The 19,617-nt window shown below is 45.3% G+C and overlaps 1 non-coding gene across 1 annotated transcript; it reads left to right on the forward strand.

Moving 5' to 3' along the window:
* The first annotated feature begins 4,766 nt into the window (after window positions 1-4,766).
* On the forward strand, window positions 4,767-4,868 carry LOC150063885 (U6 spliceosomal RNA). Its single transcript, XR_016535295.1, has one exon. It is a non-coding gene; the product is annotated as a U6 spliceosomal RNA (small nuclear RNA).
* Window positions 4,869-19,617: the final 14,749 nt, after the last annotated feature.

Consider the following 19,617-nt stretch of genomic DNA (forward strand, 5'->3'; position numbering starts at 1 on the left):
AAAGGGATCCGGGCTTGTCACTGTATGAATGGTATGGAGTCTGGAGAGCAAACATCAAGATGGTTGAGGAGGGGGGAGGGGGGCTGGGAGAGGATGGCCAGGTCCTCTGTGTGTTTAAGGTTGGAGTACACACAGCCTCGTGCACAAGACTGTTAGCGTCTCAGATGCTTTATCTGTGCATCATAGCTGGACCCCAGATTTCACTTGTAGGCTCTGTGGAAGTGGCTTGTACATACCTCAGTCTCCTCATCTGTAAAATGGGGAGAATCATTTTCATGAGGATCAGGCCACTTTATGGAAGTGTCATTGTTCTGACAGTGTCTGGCACTGTCAAAGTCCAAGGCCAATGGCGACAGGATTGCTGTGGAAGTTCCATTTCCAAGTCTGAAAAGTCTTATCCATGCCTGAAAAGTCTTATGATCCTGATCCATCAGTAGGGGAGATAACTGGATTCTCCAGAAAAGAAGCAGGCCCTTAACTCTCTCAGCCAGAAGTCAGTAGGCAAGAAAATACAGATCAAAGAGACAGGATCTAGCGCCTTAGTATGTGGAGAGGGGAGAGTGACCTGATTTTAGTGGATGGGGGAATCCACAGGCAACTAATGAGGAAGGAACCTCATTCGAATAGGGAGAGAAGGCCAGGCTGGGAGGCTGAGGCCTATTCCCAGACTGCCATGATTCCTAGGCCCTCAGTTGCCACTCAGGAACCCAGGTCAACCTGGAAGGGTGTGCACCCAGCCATGGCCCTGTTGTGATGAAGGGATGGATGGGAGGGAACTACTGGAGCAAGTCAGAGGCAGAGTAAGCAACCTAGCTCCTGTCTGAACTTCTGCCATGGAGCTTGTTCTTGGCTCTGATGGCAGACATGAGGAGTCTTTGGGACACTAGACTGTCTCAGGCTAAAATCACCTGGCAAGAAAGCAGGTGGGCCTCTTAGGAATTATCCAGTTTAAAGGCCTCTCTGTGCAGAAGATAAGACCAGAGCTGTGTGGAAAACTAGTCCTGTGTAACTCCCCAGGCTCATCTAAGTATCAAGAGGGTGGAGCTGTTAAGTCTAGAGGTATCTGTGGCTTCTCTGTGCCTGGGAAAGGAATCATAAAATAGTGACAGATGGGCTTGAACTCTGGGCCTGGGCATTGTCCTCAGCTCTTCAGCTCAAAGTTACCACCCTACCCTTTGAGCCACAGCCGCATTTCCTGTTTTCTAATGGTTAATTGGAGATAAGTCTCACAGCCTTTAGTGCCCAGGCTGGCTTTGAACTATGATCCTCAGATATCAGCCTCCTGAGTGGCTGGGATTACAGGCATGAGCCTACCGCTCCCTGTTCCTGAATTCTTTTTGTCAAGGCTAGTTCTCTACCACTTTAAGCCACAGTGTCATTTCTAGTTTCCTGGTGGTTAATTAGCGATAAGAGGCTCATTGGAACTTTTCTGCTCAGGCTGGCTTAGAACCCTGATCCTTAGATCTCAGTCTCCTGAATAGCTAAGATTATATGCATGAGCCACAAGCAGTATTTCTATTCTTTAGAATCATTTTGTAGAAAAATATTACACTGAGGCTTTTTGCATCAAGTACGAAGAAATACTTCACACCTTGTATCTACCCCATGATAAGATCCTCTGTTTTATAATTTTTTCTTTGATCAATCTAATAGTTGAATAACTTATTTTCATGCAGTGGCTATTGAAATAATATTATTTCCAATGTACGGTAAACATTGGAAATATAAAATATCATACTTTAAAAATATTAGTTATAAAATTTGAGCCTGCCTCAAGAGCAGATTTCTCTTCTCTCTCCTGCTCTTTTCTCTTCTCTCATTCTTCTCTCTCAGTATACTCCTACCTTCCTTCCCAAACCTCTCTCTCTTTTTCCGAGTAATTCCCCTTTAACACCATTCCCTCCTTTTTACCTGAGGTTTTGGTGGGTTCTGTGGTTCTAACAGTTGACAAAGGTAAAGCCTTTGGGGACCAACTATAGAAAATAACAGTTAAGGTTATTGCAATTGGTTTGGTTTGGTTTGGTCGTTTCTAATGGCTAATACTATTTTACCAATAGAATACATCAAATTACAGTCAACTGCTAGAAAATCCCAGATAAAAATGCACACATACAGTTGTTTTAAAGTCTTATCTTTTCCCCCTCTTTCCTTATCCTCCATTTCCTTTCCTCTTCTGTTTATTTCCATCAGAGTTCATTCTCTCTCTGTCTCTCTGTGTCTCTGTCTCTGTCTCTCTTTGTTCTATTTTTTTCCCCTATGGTTAATCTTGGGTGGTTACTGTATCTGACTTTGTTACCTCGCATATTGTATATACATTTATTTGTTTATTTGCAATAGGGAAGGGAAGAGAGGCAAGCAAGATTTTTGGGAGGGAGTGGGGGAAAGGAAAGGGGAACAAAAACATGAGAAGGGGTATCAATGTTTGACAAGTAATGTACCCATTACCAGATGAATATAACTGTAATCCCTCTATATATTACCCTGACAATAAAATGCGATTAAAAAAATAGTGACAGAGCCAGGCACCAGTGGCTCACCCCTGTAATCCTAGCTACTCAGGAGGCTGAGATCTGATGACTGAGGTTTGAATCCAGCCTGGGGAAGAAATTCTGTGAGACTCTTATCTCCAATAAACTACTCATAAACGCTGGAAGTGGTGCTGTGGCTCACGTGGTAGAGTGCTAGCTTTGAGCAAAAGAAGTTTGGGGACAGTGCCTAGATGCTGAATTCAAAACTTACTCAGGGCTTCACCAGGAAGGAGTAATGCTGTAGCTTAATGCTTAAACATCTCACTGTATGTTTTTCTGTGTTTGTACCACATCTCCATGAAGAGTAGAGTCACATGACCGTTTCCATGTTATAATTGAAGAAACTGAGGTCCAGAGAAGCCCTTGGAAGCTAGAACTGGTGAACAACAGAGCCCAGATCCAAACACAGCAAGTCTGGCTCTCCACTGTGCCCCTGTCAGGGCAGAGATGGAGGTATGTGCCATTCCTGGCTGAGAGGAATGAACACAGAAACAAAACTCCAAGATGGGAGAGGCAAGGACATTTGGAGGAAGTGAGCAGTTTTCTGAAGTAGTGGGTTTGGGGAAAGGAGACAACAGGGAAGAACATTCTCCAAGGAAGGCAAAGGCTTTGCCCCAGTTTTGGCTTGGCGAGTGTCTTGCACAGCACAGTAATTAAAACTGTGGGCTGTGGAATGGGGAGGCTGTACCTTCAGTGTGATTGTGGATGGCGTGCTGCATTGATTGGAATAGCTATGGTACGGTATGCTGCAGTAAATAAACAACCGGAACCTTTTCATGGCTCCTTACATCCAGGCTTATGCCTTGCTTGTCTTACATAATCCTTATGGCTCAGCTGGGCATGCGCTCTCTTTTCCCCCACTTCTCTGCACTATCCTCATTCTCAGACTCCTCACCAGCAGGAATTACATGTTTGAGTCCAGAAGTAATGCCTAATTCAAGAAGGGCTGGCAACTGGTCTCATGGCCCCCCTCAGTCTTAAAGGAAGCCATCTTCCATGATCCCGGGAGACAAAGAGCCAGAATGTTTGTTGAACAACCACGGAGGACAGCCACACAGATAGGCTGCAGGAATGGCAAAGACCACAGTAAAAATCCATTTCCTTCCCAACCTCGTCTCAGTGTTTAGAGGATGTGTTAGGTGGGTACTTCTATGTACCTGCATCCTCCTGTATCTGCTTATCCCTTCTGAGCTTTGAAGTCATGGCCTCTTGCTTTAATTGAGCTTTCTTGCTCATGGCTGGCACTCTGCCACTTGAGTTACATCTCCAGTCCAGAATTTTGCAGATTTTTTTTTTCTGTCTGAGCTGGCTTTGAATCTCAGTTCTCCAGTTCTCAATCTCCTATGTAGCTAGGATTACAGGCATAAGCCACCAGCACCAACCAAATTAAATTTTTTTTGTATGTGTGCCAGTCCTGGGGTTTAAACTCAGAGCCTGATTGATGTCCCTGAGCTTACATTTTTATTATTATTATAAAGGTACAGTTACAAAGGAGTTACAGTTTCATAAGTCAAGTACTGATTTCGTTACTTTCTGGACAATGTCACACCTTCCTTCCCCCCCTCTCTGTTTCTCCTTCCCATTTCCACCATAAGTTGTATAATCTATTTTCAACATAGTGTTTTGTGAGTACCACTGCTACATCTGTTTGCCCTTCATCCCTCCATTTCTGTGGCTCTCCTACCCTGCCAAAGACAGGTAAATGAGCAAACAAGACAAAAAGAGAACAAAAACCAAACAAAATAAAAACACTCTTGTTTCCATTTCCTGGGCTTCTTTTTGTTAACTACTATTTTATAAGACCAGAGACATATAGGCATTGTACCTCTGTGTTTCTCCCTTAAAAATATCCACCTTTGGTCTTTCTGTGTGTGCACGCCTAGAGTCTTCCTGAACTTTTTTTGACAAGACTAGTGCTGTACCACTTGAGCTATAGATGCACTCCTGGCTTTTTGGTAGTGAATTAAAGATAAGAGTTTCATGGACTTTCCTGCATGGTTGAGCTTTGAACTGAGATCTAAGGAGCTCAGCTTTCTGAGTAACTAGGATTATAGGTGAGAGTCACTGGTGCTTAGATCTAATATATATATATATTATATAACATATAATATATATAAATTTTTGGCTGTTCTGGGATTGGAACTCAGGGACTCTCACTTACTCAGAAACTGCTGAGCCACATCTCCAGCCAAGAAATTTCCTTTGAGAAAAAGAATTTAATATAAGTAAATAAAACACTTGCTTTAGCAGCACATGTACTAAAATTGAAATGATACAAAGGAGATTACAGTGGCCCCGTGAAAGGACGAAATGCAAATTTGTGGGCCATTACATTAAAAAAAAAAGCTGGGCACTGGTATCTCACATCTGTAATCCTAGCTATTCAGGAGGCTGAGATGTGAGGATCACAGTTCACAGCCAGCCCAGGCAGGGAAGTCTGTGAGACTGTTATCTCTAACAAACTACTAAAAAGCCGGAAGTGGAGCTGTGGTTCAAATGGTAGAGTGCCAGCCTTGAGCTAATCGAGGCTTTAATCAAAGTTCTTAAAGCCTCAGCATTCACAATTGTTAAATGGCAGTAATCCAGGTAACAACATTACAGGGTGGCTAGCAAAAGCCAATCAAGCTCTCAACATATGTCTTGACCCAGAGTAAGTTATTTGTGTAGCTATTTACGAGTGTCTTGATAGGGAGCCCCTCACTTCCCAGCCTCAGTTTCCCTGGCTATGAAGTAGATTTGAGGATGATCTATGGCAGGCTATTATCCCTGCTGAGAATAGCTGAATGCCAGGATAATTGAACTTCATAGTAGAGAAGACGCTATGAACCAGGCCAGCCTTATCCCCTGTCCTGTCCCGTCCCTTGTCCTCCCCTGCAATTGCTAGGCTTCTGACAGACAGCTGTGTTTTTTCTGCTGAGCAAGAACCTTAATCATAAACAGCAGAAATTGGGTGACCTGTGGCTTTGAATGCTTCACCCCAGGGGTCTGGGTGAGAAAGGGCTCCCTGTGTCTGGGGCCCAGGGTGATTCTGCATACCTCCTGTCCAGTCACTTACAGATTTGCTCCTGGAGGCTTCTGGTAGTCCAGTCCATTCCAGGAATAGCAGAAGGCCCAGAGCAGCTTTGCTGTAATGCTAGTGCTCCCCAGAAAGGCCTTCTGGTGCCGTGAGTGCTGAGGGTCAGTGGTGTGGACTAGACATGGGGTGTCCCCTTGGGAAATGACCACATACTACATACACAGAGAAGGCTAGAAGTGGCACTGTGGCTCAAGTGGCAGAGTGCTAGCCTTGAGCAAAAAGTGTCCAAAGACAGTGGCCAGGCCCTGAGTTCAAGCCCCAAGACACACACACACACACACACACACACACACACACACACACACAGAGTGCTTTGAGTTAACTTCCTCTTCTGCTGAGATTTTCTTACTTATTCTCTATTCACAGTTTTATTGTCTTACTTTTCACTAAAGTTTAATTTCTACAATGGCAGAGACCACTTCTGTTGCTATCTATATAGTCTCTCCTCAGTGAAAGTTTTGGCTACTCACATCAGTTACCTGTATGACCCACAGGCCCTGGAAAGTCATGATTTGAGCTCTGTTCCCTCTGGCAAGCACTTATGAAATCCCTGTTGAACAAGTCAAAGAGTGAATAAAAGGAGCACATGGGAAGAGGCCCTGAGTAATATTTTTTTTATTACTAAGTAACCGTGAGCCGAAGGCAGGTGGCTCATGCCTATAACCCTAGCTATCAGGAGGATAAGATTTGAAGAATACAGTTCAAAGCCAGCCTGAGCAGACAAGTCCAGCATTCTCTTCTTTTTCTTTTTGTCAGTCCTGGGGCCTGAACTCAGGGTCTGAGCGCTGTCCTCGGGCTTTCTCAAGGCTAAAGCTCTACCACCTGAGCCACAGCCCCATTTCGGGCTTTTTCTATATATGTGGTACCAAGGAATTGAACCTTGATCTTTGTGCATACTAGGCAAGCACTCTATCACTAGGCCAAGTTCCCAGTCCAAGTCCAGCATTTTATTTATTTATTTATTTTGTGAATCATGGGACTTGAGCTGTGGGCCTGAGCACTGTCTCTAAGCTCTTCAGTTCAAGGCTACCACCCTACCCCTGCAGCCACAATGTCACTTTGTGTTTTCTAGTAATTAATTGGAGATGAGCCTCATGGTCTTTAATGCCTGGGCTGGCTTTGAACTGCAATCCTCAGTTCTCAGCCTCCTGAGTAGCAAGGATTATAGGCGTGAGCCACCATGCTAGGCTGAGTCCAGCATTCTTATCTCCAGGTTAGAGATGGAGATATAATTCATGTTTTAAAGTACTCATCTTTTTTTTTTTTTTTTTGCCAGTCCTGGGGTTTGAACTCAGGGCTTGGACACTGTCCCTGAGCTTCTTTTGCTTAAGGCTAGCACTTTACCACTTGAGCTGCTGTGCTACTTTCAGCTTATTCTGCTTATGTGGTACTGAGGAATCGAACCCAGGGCTTCATGCATGCTAGGCAGGCACCCTACCACTAAGTTACATTCCCAGCTGAGTATTCATCCTTGAATGAGGAAAAAGCCAAGGGAGAGCATGAAGCCCCGAGTTTAAGCTCCAGTACAGGCACTCACACATCCAAAATCCAACCATACGATATTATCAGTGCCCTACATAAGAGCTAGTGTATTATGTATGAGGCCCTATAGTTCTGATTTGGCTCTGGTTTTCCCGTTTTCAGAAGCCCAGAGAAGTCAAGGTCTCTCTGTGAGTAGGAGGCAGAGTTGAGACGTCAATCTCAATGATTGGTTTGTCTGTGGCAGAACCCATGCACCACCACCCCTAAATGCCACCCAAGACACTCTTTTAAGTGACTTGCCCAAAGAGGGTTGGAGGGAGGTGGAGAGGTGTCTCCCTGCCTTTCATCATGCTCCCCTGCTCTTCCATTTGCTAGGACTTTCCATTTTCTCCTCAACACAGAGAGCACAGCAGGTCAGTATTCCACTTCTGGACAGTACAGAGGTGGCTCTGGTCTCTCTGAGTCATCCAAATCCCTGTGGCCTCACAGGTCAGTTCCCAAGATGCCAGGCCATGACCTGAGGCCACTCATCCAGCTGGCACATTTGTCTAAGCTAACTGGAGAATTCACAGGGCTCACCCCACAAGAAAGACCTGAGGCTGAGCTGTGGTGCTACCCAGCCACCGGGAATGCTGTTGACTCATACAGTGGGTTGCTGGTGACTCAGGGGCCAAGCAGGCACAGCCTGGGAAGGGGAGAGGAGAGAGGGAAGGGAGGAAGCAGAGGAGACTGGAAGGTCTCCTGGTGGAATGCAGGGCAGGCCTGGGCTCACTGCCTGACATGAGGTAAGTACATACCAGGGACGGTTGTATCTAGAAGGGCTCTGCACATACTAGCCCTTGCTACAATCCAGATCTGTGATCATGGGAAGCTCCTTACCTCCTCCAGGAACCTTGATTGCCCCATCTGTGAGTAGAGGATGGGCTCTGCTGGTCTGTCACCTGTGAGTCACATCGTAACAGTGGGTAAGAAACAGGTGATACAGGGTTTGGAATGCCAGTGGAAAGAATCAAGGCTGGGATTTGCAGGCCAAGACCCTGGGTTAGGAATGAGGAGTCCAGGTTCTACTTTCCCTCATGGGGTGACCTTGTAGCATTACCTTGTCTTCCACAGCTCCTATTCTTGTATCTATCAAAGGTTGGACTTAAGTCAAATTCCGCCCTCTGTGGAGAAGGCTCTGGCCACCCTCTCTGCTTGCTGATTCCTCAGGGGCTCATGCAATGCCATCTCATCAAAAGCAACTTTTAGAATTTTCTGTTCAGAATTCATCTCTCATAGATATTCAAATGAGGGTATGAATCTGCATTTGATGACAAAAACTGAAATACATTGTGGATAAAAAAGCAGGAGGCAGAATAAAATACATAAAATGCATTTCTATCCATATATGTGTATCTATAAGTAGAAAGGCATGGAGAGAAGCATATTGGGATATATATATATATGATTATCATATTAATTATGATCATCTCTGAGTCATGGAAATTATATTGATCATTCTTTCCTTCTGCCTGCCTGCCTGCCTGCCTTCCTTCCTTCCTTCCTTCCTTCTTCCCTTCCTCCCTCCCTCTCTCTCCCACTGACTTTGTGCTGGAACTGGGGTTTGAACTCAAGGTCTAGATGCTATTTCTTACCTTTTTCTTCTCGAGACTGGTACTTCACCCCATGAGCCTTATCTCTACTTTTGTTTTTGTGGTTGCTGTTTTGTTTTTGCTCATTAATTGGAAATAAGAGTCTCACAGACTTTCTGATCAGGCTGGCTTCAAATCATGATCTTCAGATCTCAGGCTCTTGAATAGCTAGAATTATAGGCATAAGACACTGACACCCTGGATTTCTTTACTTTTTCTTAATATTTTTAAGGTTTTTTTTTTCTAATTTGTATGTAACAAGAATGGTACTTATTACAGGTGCAATAACACTCAGAAGGTTGAGATTTGAGGATTGCAGTTCATCTCTAGTTAACCATGAAAAGGCCAGAAGTGGAGCTGTGGCTCAAGTGGCAGAAACCATCCTTGAGCAAAAAAACTCAGGGACAGAATCAAAGCTCTTGAGTTCAAGCCCCAGGACTGTCATGTAAACAAATACATGAAAAGACAATTGAACTTTTTACTTAGGAAGCTTTCTTAAAGGCAGGGAGCATGGCCTGTAGTGGTAGAGTACTTGCCTAGCATGCATGAAACCCCAGGTTTGATTTCTCGGTACCTCATATACAAAAAAAGGCAGAAGTGGTGCTGTGGCTCAGGTGGTAGGGTGTTAGCCTTGAGGAAGCTCAAGGACAATGTTCAGGCCCTGAGTTCAAGCCCCAGGAAGGGGGAAAAAATAGAAGAAGCTTTCTTAATTCTTCCCCTAAGCTGAGTCCTTGTCATTGGCCTGTCTGGCTCTAAATTGCTGCCTATGTTTAGGAAAATCTGTTCTCTGTCAGTGAATTTTCCCAGTTTGGACAACATTCCTGAGAAAATCAAGTTAAAGAAGGAAATGGTTAATGGTTTCAGGCTATGATCTTGTGACTCCATGGTTCCTGACCCATGGTAAGGCAGGACATCATGGTGGGGGCATGAAGAAGAGCAGAGCTTCTCCCTTCGTAGGGGCTGAGAAGCAGACCGAGAGAAAGCAAGAACAATATATCCTTCAAAGGCACATCCCCAGTAGCCTGCTTCCTTTAGCCAGGCCCTGCCTCCTTGTAGCCTGTTCATTATGAATTCATTGATGAATTGACTCAATGATGATCTTTCAATAGCACCAGCTAATCAGAACTCCTCCCTGGAAATTTATATTTTTATTATGATGAAATTCATATATCCTAAAGTTAACTATTTAAAATCAATTCAATGGAAGTCTATTTACAATGTTATGCAACCAGCACCTCTGAGTTCCAAAACCTTTTCATCATTGCCAGTGAAAGTTTTCTCCATCCATCCTTCCACCATATCTTGCCAACCACTAAGTTCTGTCTCTTTGGATTAGCCTGCTATGTATGTTTCGCACAGTGTATACAGTTTCGCGTGTGTGACTGCTTTTACTTAAGATAATGTTTTTGACATTTGCCTGTCATCGTGTACTTCATTTCTATTTTTGACTGAATAATAATCCGCTCTATATATTTACTAACTTGTTTATCCATTCATCCATTGAGAGGACATTGGGATTCTTTCTACCAGCTGGCTTTTGTAAACAGCCCTGACATAAATGCTCATGTATTTTCAGCTGTTTACCTACTATTGAACTGCTTAGTCATACTGTGTTCTTTTCCTTACCTACTAGATAATTTTATGATGCTTAACTAAACTTAATACAGCAGTCATCCTGTTTTATATTCCCACTAGCAATGGCAATTGTAGTGTGTGTGTGTGTGTGTGTGTGTGTGTGTGTGTGTGTGTGTATGTGCCAGTATTAGAGCTTGAACTTAGGGCCTCGTGCTCCTTCTTGGCTTTTTCCACTCAAGGATAGTGCTCACTCTATCACTGGAGTCATACTTCCACTTCTGGTTTGTGTTTTGTTTTCTTTCTTTCTTTCTTTCTTTCTTTCTTTCTTTCTTTCTTGCTTGCTTGCTTGCTTGCTTGCTTGCTTGCTTGCTTGCTTGCTTGCTTTTTGTGGGTCATGGGGCTTGAACTCGGCCTGGGAACTGTCCCTGAGCTCTTCAGATCAAGGCTACCACCCTACCCCGGGGATTAGGCACTGTCCCTGAGCTCTTCAGCTCAAGGCAACCACCCTATCCTTGAGCCACAGCCCCACTTTCCATTTTCTAGAGGTTAATTGGAGATAAGAATCTCAGGTTCTTGGGGCCAGGAGTTTGGCCTAGTGGTAGGGTGCTTGCCTAGCATGCACGAAGACCCGGGTTCAATTCCTTGGTACCACACAGATAGAAAAAAGCCAGAAATAGTACTGAGGCTCAAGTGGTAGAGGTCCAGCCTTGAGAAAGTCCAAGGACAGTGCTTAGGTCCTGAGCTCAGGCCCACAACTCCCCCCTGCCCCCCCCCCAAAAAAGAAAAAAAGAGTCTCAGGTTCTTTAATGCCCAGGCTGGCTTTGAACCTTGATCCTCAGATCTCAGCCTCCTGAGTAGCTAGGATTACAGGCATGAGCCACCGTGCCCCGCTGACAATGGTATTCTTTAACATGGACTGTCCCAGTGATCCTGAGGGCTACATGTGTGGAAGAGTGAAAATGATACCCAAAGAGGGACCAAAGTAAAAGACAGAAAGAGTTCCAGCCATCTGTGAAGCTTAGCTGTTGTATTCCAGGTCCTCCTCAGAGTCACAGGAAGAGACCCCTTCGTTCTTGCCTAAGCTGGCGAGGTACATTTCATATGTAGTCCTGACTGGTCCCACCGAGTTCTAAGTCCTGCTGCTCAAGCTATGTGTGCAGTCTTGCTCGAGCACTGAGTCCCAGTCTGGACTCTGAGGCTGAATTCCTTCCAGTTCCTCTGTTCCCAGGTCACCCCAAGACAAATTTGGCCTCTAGCTGCTCATCTGATAGGTAATAAGGTCAAGGAGGCTGGTGGTAAAGGGAGGTAGGGATTAGGGGAAGAAGAGAACTAAAGTTCTCCTGAGGACAGGGGAGAGCAAGGAAAACAGAAGGAGGCTGGAGGCCAGGCAGGAGGAAAGGGAGGAAAGATGGAAAGAAAACCCCAGTAGAATAACCAATGTTTGGATGGCCTTCCACAAGGTAAATGAGACAGCCTGTCTGTGGCCAAACATGAAGGCCTTTTAGGTTCTGAATGGAAATGACTCCAATTTCATTTTCTGGGTGGAGGGAAGAAATGGAAAGTGATGGAAAAGGGCAGTTTCAGATAGTTTCAGAGTCTCATAGTTGAGTTCTGGGTCCACAGGGGTAGGGTGAAGCCTGCTGCTATTCTTAGTAGGCTCTGGGGAGCACATGGCCTCAGGATAAGGGTTCTGGATGGGCAGGTAAGGAAGTTTGAGCTCAGGCCATGAGCATGAGAGAGTCCCCGAGGACCTCAGAGTATCTGGAGGAGGAAAAGCCCATTCTTAATAGGAAATGATTTTGTAATCATCAGTAAAGATGGCCCAGCCTTCCCTCTTAATGCGGTTTGATTGAATTTTCTGGTGTGTGTGTGTGAGTGTGTGTGTGTGTGTGTGTGTGTGTGTGTCCTAGTACTGGGGCTTGAACTCACAGCCTTGCACTCTCACCTGCCCTTTCCACTCAAGGCTGTTGTGTACCACCATTTGAGCCGTACCTGGCTTTTGGCTAGTTAATTGGAGATAAGAGTTATAGATTATTCTGTGTGGGCTGGCTTTCAATGGGAATTCTCAAATCTTAGCCTTCTGAGTAGCTAGGATTATTGGCATGAGTCAACGGCATGCAGCAGATCTGCTTAGGTTTTTGTTGTTGTTGCTGTTGGTTGTGGGGCACAGTTTTTGAGCTCTTGTGCTCAAGGGTATACTGCTCTACCACGTGAGTTAGTGTTTCTTCTGGTGTTCTGGTGGTTAATTGGAGATAAGAGTCTCAAGGACTTTAGTGTCCAGGCTGGCTTTGAACTGTGATCCTCAGATCTCAGCCTCTTGAGTAGCTAGCATTACAGGTGTGAGCCACTGGTGCCCAGTTCTGTTTAGTTTTTGATAGCTGGAGTGTAGACACCTAGAACTCCACCCATGGATGTTGTGTTATAGGCCTATCTTCTACAGTCATGGCTTCTGATATGTGTGCTGCTTTGCTAATGAAGCACTTTATTCTGGGTGGCTTGAACAGCATTGTCTCAGAGTTCTCAAGTCTAGGAAGCTACAATGAGGGGGTCAGTAGAGCAGGGTCCTTCTGGTGGTCTTTGGGAAATTCTCAGACAACCCTTGGTGCTTGTTGCTTTGTAGATTCGTCATCTGGACTTCTGCCTTCATCTTCACTTGTCATTATTTCTTTGTTTATCTATCTGTGTCCAACTTTCATTTTTACGAGGACATAAGTCTCATTGGACCCAATGTCACCCTAAAAACTATCTTATATATGTGTGTGTGTGTGTGTGTGTGTGTGTGTGTGTGTGTGTGTGTGTGTGTGTGTAGTATGTGCTGGTCCTGGGGCTCGAATTCAATGCTGTCCCTGAGCTTTTTTTGTTCAAAACTAGTTCTCTACCACTTGAACCACAGTTTCATTTCTGCTTTTTTTTAAAGTAGTTTTTATTAACGATAAGAGTCTAATGTGTTCTGGAAGTCTGGCCTCGTGGTAGAGTGTTCACCTAGCATGCACGAAGCCCTGGGTTCAATTCCGTGGTACCACGTATATAGAAAAACCTGAAAGTGGTACTGTGGCTCAAGTAGTAGAATGCTAGCCTTGAGAAAACTCAAGGACATTGCCCAGGCTCTGAGGTCAAGCCCCAGGACTGGCAAAAACAAACAAACCAAAAGAGTCTAATGGACTTTCTTGCTTGGGTTGGCTTTGAACTATGATTCTCAGATCTCAGCCTCTTGAGTAGCTAGGATTGCAACCTTGAGCCACTGGCACCCAGCTTTTAGTAACCATCTTTTCTGCTGATGACCTCCGCAAGGATTCTGTTTCCCAGCCATGTCACATTCTCAGACACTTGGAATTCAGCATATCTCTTTTATGGAGACACAATTCAACCCATAACAACATGATACCCATCAGAATAAAGGGAAAAAATAGTTGTGGCACATTATAATTATATGCACTACATTTGAGAGAATATTCCTGACAGGAAATAATTTCCATTTTGTCTAAGCATCTCTGAGTACAGAGACTTCTGTTTCCAAATTTTACAGATCTGATAATTGGAAGAATTTTCTACAGCCTAGAGTCTGGCTCCGTGTATTTCTCTTTTTAACACACACACACACGCACACACACACACACACACATACACACACACACACACACACACACACACACACACACACACTATTACCAGACACTGGGGGACACATTCATGTCTCCAACCAAGCCATATCTGCATCTTTGTGTTATTAGGCCAATAAGGACAGCTTTGAAAACAGCAAGAATAGTGGAAGCTGGAATTGGGGATGAGAATGTGGCTTAGTGGTAGAGTGCTTACTTAGCATGTACGAAGCCCTAGGTTTGATTCCTCAGTACCACATAAACAGAAAAGGTGGGAAGTGGTGCTATGGCTCAAGTGGTAGACCCTAAGCCAGGTAGATTCTGGCTCAGGCCAGGCTATGAGTTCAAGCCCCAGGACTGGCCAAAAAAAACCCCCCAAAAACCAAAAAACAAAAAAACAACAATAGTGAAAGCTATTTCTCTATCAAGATATACAGCTTAGGTCTAAGAGTTCCATCAAGCCAGGCTCACACCTGTAATCCTAGCTACTCAGGAGGCTGAGATTTAACGACAGTGGTTCAAGGCTAGCCCAGGCAGGAAAGCCCCAGAGGTGCTTATGTCTAATAAATCATTAAAAAGCCTTAAGTGAAGCTCTGGCTCAAGTGGTAGAGTACTAGCCTTGTACTAATAGGCTTAGGAACAACGACCATGCCCCAGGATCCTGAGCATGCGAGACACACACACACACACACACACACACACACACACACACACACACACACACACACACACATGTCCTTTAAATATACATTGGAGGAAAGCTTACCTATCTATTATGGGATAGCCACTGTGCTGCTGTGGCGGGTACCAATGAGGCAGAGGCAAGCAAATCAAGCCAGGTATAAATCTGCCTTGTAGACATCACGGTCTCCATGGAGGGCTGGGTTTTAAGCAGGTGGAGTTCTCCCAAGGGTGGATAATTTGGATGGAAGGGGGAAATCCAGCCACAGACTAGGCTAGAAACGGACTAGTTCCCTATGAGAGAAGTATCTTGAATGCTCCTGTGAGAAGAAGCCTTCTTCCAGAACAATCTCCATGTTGTAGAGCTGTAGCAATCAACATTTCAGACTAAATGGAGTTTCCTCAGTTTGGCCAGGAGTATGAGAGTTGAAACCAGAGTCACACTGCTCCTAGGACAGGCTCTGCCTGGAGATCTGGCCCCTGCCATTGGTCTAGAAACTTCTGGCTGAGTAGAAACTCATGAATATCCCCAGACTTCCTGCCAGTGGCAGCCAACCCCAGCTGTCTGCTACCTGTTCTTGCCTAGCTTCCATCAAGATGGGCAGTTGAAGAGCTATAGCCCTCCTCTTTGAACCTCAGTGAGACTCAATGGATGCCAATGGATTGTTCACTCCAAGAGACCACCTTTGTGTGTGTGTGTGTGTGTGTGTGTGTGTGTGTGTGTGTGTGTGTGTGTGTGTGTGATGGTGTTTGAATTCAGGGCCTGGGCACTGTCCTTGGATACTTTGTGCTCAAGGCTAGTACTCTGCCACTTGAACCACAGTGCAATTTCCGCCTTTTTCTGTACATGTGGTTCCAGAGAATTGAATTCAGGGCCTTGTGCATGCTAGGGAGCACTCTACCATTAGTCTAACCCGGCCTAACTTTTGCAATTTTGGGGGGTGGGTGGGTGGGTCATGGGGCTCAAACTCTAGGCCTGAGCGCTGTCCCAGAGCTCTTCAGCTCAAAGCTACCACTCTATCCCTTGAGCCACAGCCCCACTTCTGTTTTCTAGTGATTAACTGGAGATAAGAGTCTCAGGTTCTTTAATGCCTGGGCTGGCTTTGAACCTTGATCCTCAGATCTCAGCCTCCTGAGTAGCTAGGATTACAGGCGTGAGCCACTGGCACTCGGCTCCCAAGAGTCCATCTTATAGTGTCAGCCATGGTGATCAAAAGGCACAGAGCACCTGTTCAGCAAGTGACCGTCAAGAGAGGACTCCTTGACTTTTGAGGGTGGGGACAGAAGACTTGTTGCCTTTGGTACTTGCTTAGTTACAAGAGTCTAGCACCAACACAAAGTGCCATAAGAGAGAAGGAATACAATTATGCGTAAAACTAAGGTCCAGGGGGGTGCTTTTAGCTTCAGGTGTAATTGGGAAACATTATATACTCCAATGACAGCGTTAGGCATCTTCTCCACCTCCATCCCTGGCTTCCCCCTTCCTCAGAAGCAGCCCCAGGAGAGCCCAACCTGCTACTTTTCTTACTCCAAGTTAGGGATAAAAGAGACCATTTCAGGGGCTGGGAGTTTGGCCTAGTGGTAGAGTGCTTGCCAAGCATGCATGAATCGAACCCTGGGTTCGATTCCTTGGTATCACATACACAGAAAAAACTGGAAGTGGTTCTGGGGCTCAAGTGGTAGAGCACTAGCCTTGAGGAAAGCCCAAGGGTAGTTCCCAGGCCCTGAGTCACAAAAGAGACTATCATAGAATGGGGTTCAGTGGGCAGCCTTGGGTTACTTGCTAATACCCCAGTGGTTCCTGAGGCCAGGGACAGCTGATGCTCAGATGGGTCAAGCCTGTTACCAGAGTTGATCCACCAGGAGAGGATGAAGTAGCTTTATTCAAGAAAATCTGTCACCAGGAAAGAGGAAATGATTGTAAGATATTTAACAAATGCCATTGTAGACTGAAGTCAGGCCATTCAGGCAGATCTTTTCAACGCTGAGCTTTGGTTCTTTCCATGTCACCGATGTCACAAACAAGATTCCCGTCCTTCCCTTTTCAGAGCTTTCAGGATGCCTTAAGTCATAGAGGAGAGCTCACTGGAAGTAAGGCATTGCAGGTATCTGGCCTATGTGATGTAAACCCTTTACACATTTATGTTAGTCCTTCCAACCATCCATCCCTCGGAACAGATGTGGGCTGGGAGACGCTGCGAGGCTAAAGCCTTGTCACACAGCCAGGAAGGGTGGAGCTGGTGTTTTGAGTAGTGCCCTCCAAGCATGAAACTATATATAAACTGTAAATAACTTTACAAGCATAAGGGATTATTAGTAATGGCCTGTTCTGTTAATAATAGTAATTTTTAAAAAGCCTGAAAGGGAAATTAAAATAAATTTAAACAAATGTTTGTTTAGCACCTACTATGGGCTGATCACTCACCAGGGGCTTAGAAGGAGACACATAAATAACTGTGAAACAGGCACACTGTGATCTAATAGAACCATAAATGTGCCCCTGAGGGTCGGCAGCAAGAGGCAGACTCGATGTGTTGGGAGGAGATGGTGGGGGGTCTGGAAGGGTCTCTTGGAAGCGCGGGGATTTAAAGATGAAAGGACTTCCACAAATGGGGAGGGAGTGAAAATTAACTTGTAAAGGACTTGGGAGGATCTAAAGATCCAGCCCAGAATTCTTGGGTAAGGGTTAAGTACTTCTATGCAAAGTAACTTTCATACCAGCATGAGCTTCAAAAGTGATTGACTAAGTAGAGCACAGCAGTTGCCATGGGAACAGAAGCAAGCTTCATCCCTGTCATTAGCAAGCATCCCTGGCATCCGAGCTGTCTAGCCAGGGCCAGGAGTCAGCGGGGGCCGGGTTGCTCTGTCCCTTAGAAGAGAAGTCCAAAAGATCGTTGCCCTTGGGAAATTAATTCTTGTCTCAAGGGAGGCAGAGCTGACGGGTGACACCTGGGTCTAAGAAGACAGGCAGCCAAAGGAAGCCTCTGTCTCCAGGGGCAGAGGTCTGAGGACACCCCAAAGCGACTGGAGCAGGCTAAGGGGGAACTTAGAGCAACAGAGGAGGATAGATGATGAGTCTGCAAGAAGGTTGTCTGATGGCTCCATTTCCACCTGAGCACCATGGTAGGAGCAAGTTGGGGTAGCTCCACCCACAGTTTCAGCCCACAGGTTGTGTCTGGGTCATTTCCCTGTCTGCTCCCAGGGCTTCTAATGGCTGCCTGGCCATGCAACACACTAGGGATTTCGGTGCTTCACCATTCCCTCAGCCACAGTGGGATCTTCACTCAGGCAAGTAGTAGTTCTGAGGCATAGCTTCTGTCTTGCCTTTGGTATTTTCCAGCTGTGTAACCTTGGTCAAATTCCCTTCCCTTTCTGTGCTTTCGATTTCTCCATCTTTGAGTTGCAGGTAACAATTTTGCCTACTTCCTAGCATGATGGGAGGGTTAAGTGACATAACTGATACGAAGAGTCATATAGTGCTCATAAATATTAAATAAATGCAAATGGCTACATCATTATTATTGCTTCTAACTGTAGATTTGGTGAGACTACAGGGTTCTTTTGCTCTCCATGCAGTCTCCTTATTGTTTGTGCTAAAAGCCCATTTCTCCAACTATAACAGATGGTAACAACGAACATAGAAACAGCTGTATTTGGACCTATCTATCTTCCTTGTATCCTATGACTGTAAGAAAGGAGAAAGAGAGCTAGCAAGTGCTCATGGCTCATGCCTGTAGTCTTACCTACTCAGGAGGCGGAGATCTGAGGATCATGGTTCAAAGCCAGTCCAGACAGAAAAGTCTGTGAGACTCTTATCTCCAATTAACTGGCAAAAAGCCAGCAATGGCACAAGTGGTACCAGCATTGAGTGAAACAGCCAAGTCAGGAGTTCAAGACCCAGCATGGGCACCAAAAAACAAAAAAGAGGAAGAGAAAGTTCTGTTGCTAGATGTCAGACTAATAGGCTTGAGCTTTCTACTGGAGACTGCTAATAGCTATTGAAATTTTCAGAGGACCAAAACAACTTGATTGGGGAGAATGCAGGTTTGTCTCCTGAGGCTGTATGTATACTTGCAGGCATGAAATCAAAGTATAATGACAATAGAACCCAAATATAGAAACAATAATAACAATAGCTATCACTTGGAAAGAGCTCATTATACACTAGACACTGAACTAAGAATTCCTTTAGAAAGGAACTGTTATTATTTTCCCCCATTTTATAAATAAGAAAATTGGGGCTCAGAGAGATTAACCCAGGTAGCTAAACTGCATAGCTAGCAAGAGTACAGGCAGCCTTGGACTGAGGATCTCACATATTTGATTTTGTACTAAGGCCTGAAGTCAGGACCTTGAGCTTTCACTTGAGATTTTCTTCTCAAGGCTGGCAGTCTACCAGTTGAGCAACACCTCCATTTCCAGCCTTCTGTTGGCTCATTGAAGATATGAGTCTCATAGACTTTTCTGCCTGGGCTGGCTTTAAACAGCGATCTTCAGATCCTAGCTTCCTGAATAGCTAAGATTGCAGGCATCAGCCACTGGTGCCCAGCTTAGGGATCTCATATTAAACCAGAACATTCTTTCTTCTTTTGAGGAGGGGCCTTCACCACATTCTATCCATTTCAGTACCCCACCCTCTGTTTCTCTGGGCCTTCACTCGATTTCTCTGAAAGTACGTATGTGAAGAGGAATTAAAAAAACAACTTCAGCTGACTAGTGAGGATGGAAGCCCCACATCAAAGTGGGCAGAGTCCAGGATTGGTGAGCTGGAGGCCAGTGTGGGTCCTGTTAGGCTAATTCCTCCCAAGGCTGGCAGAAGCCATGGCGGGAACTTCTGAGAACATGGAAAACAAGTCCTTTCATACGGCCTTCCTTTGAGCTGGCCTCCGGTGGGGCCGGGGGGCCAGGGGTGGGTGGGTGGAGGGTGGGGAGTGTGCAGAGAGGTGAGCCACGGTCGGGCTGGGCAAACAGATTGGGCAGTGGTTGTGAGTACAGAGTGCCCATTGTGCACCGAGCTCTGCTTTCAATAATCCACTCGGAAGAAT

Source organism: Megascapheus bottae, chromosome 4 (assembly GCF_031878675.1).
Source record: "Megascapheus bottae isolate mThoBot1 chromosome 4, mThoBot2.hap1, whole genome shotgun sequence".
NCBI classification, from domain to species: Eukaryota; Metazoa; Chordata; class Mammalia; order Rodentia; family Geomyidae; genus Megascapheus; species Megascapheus bottae.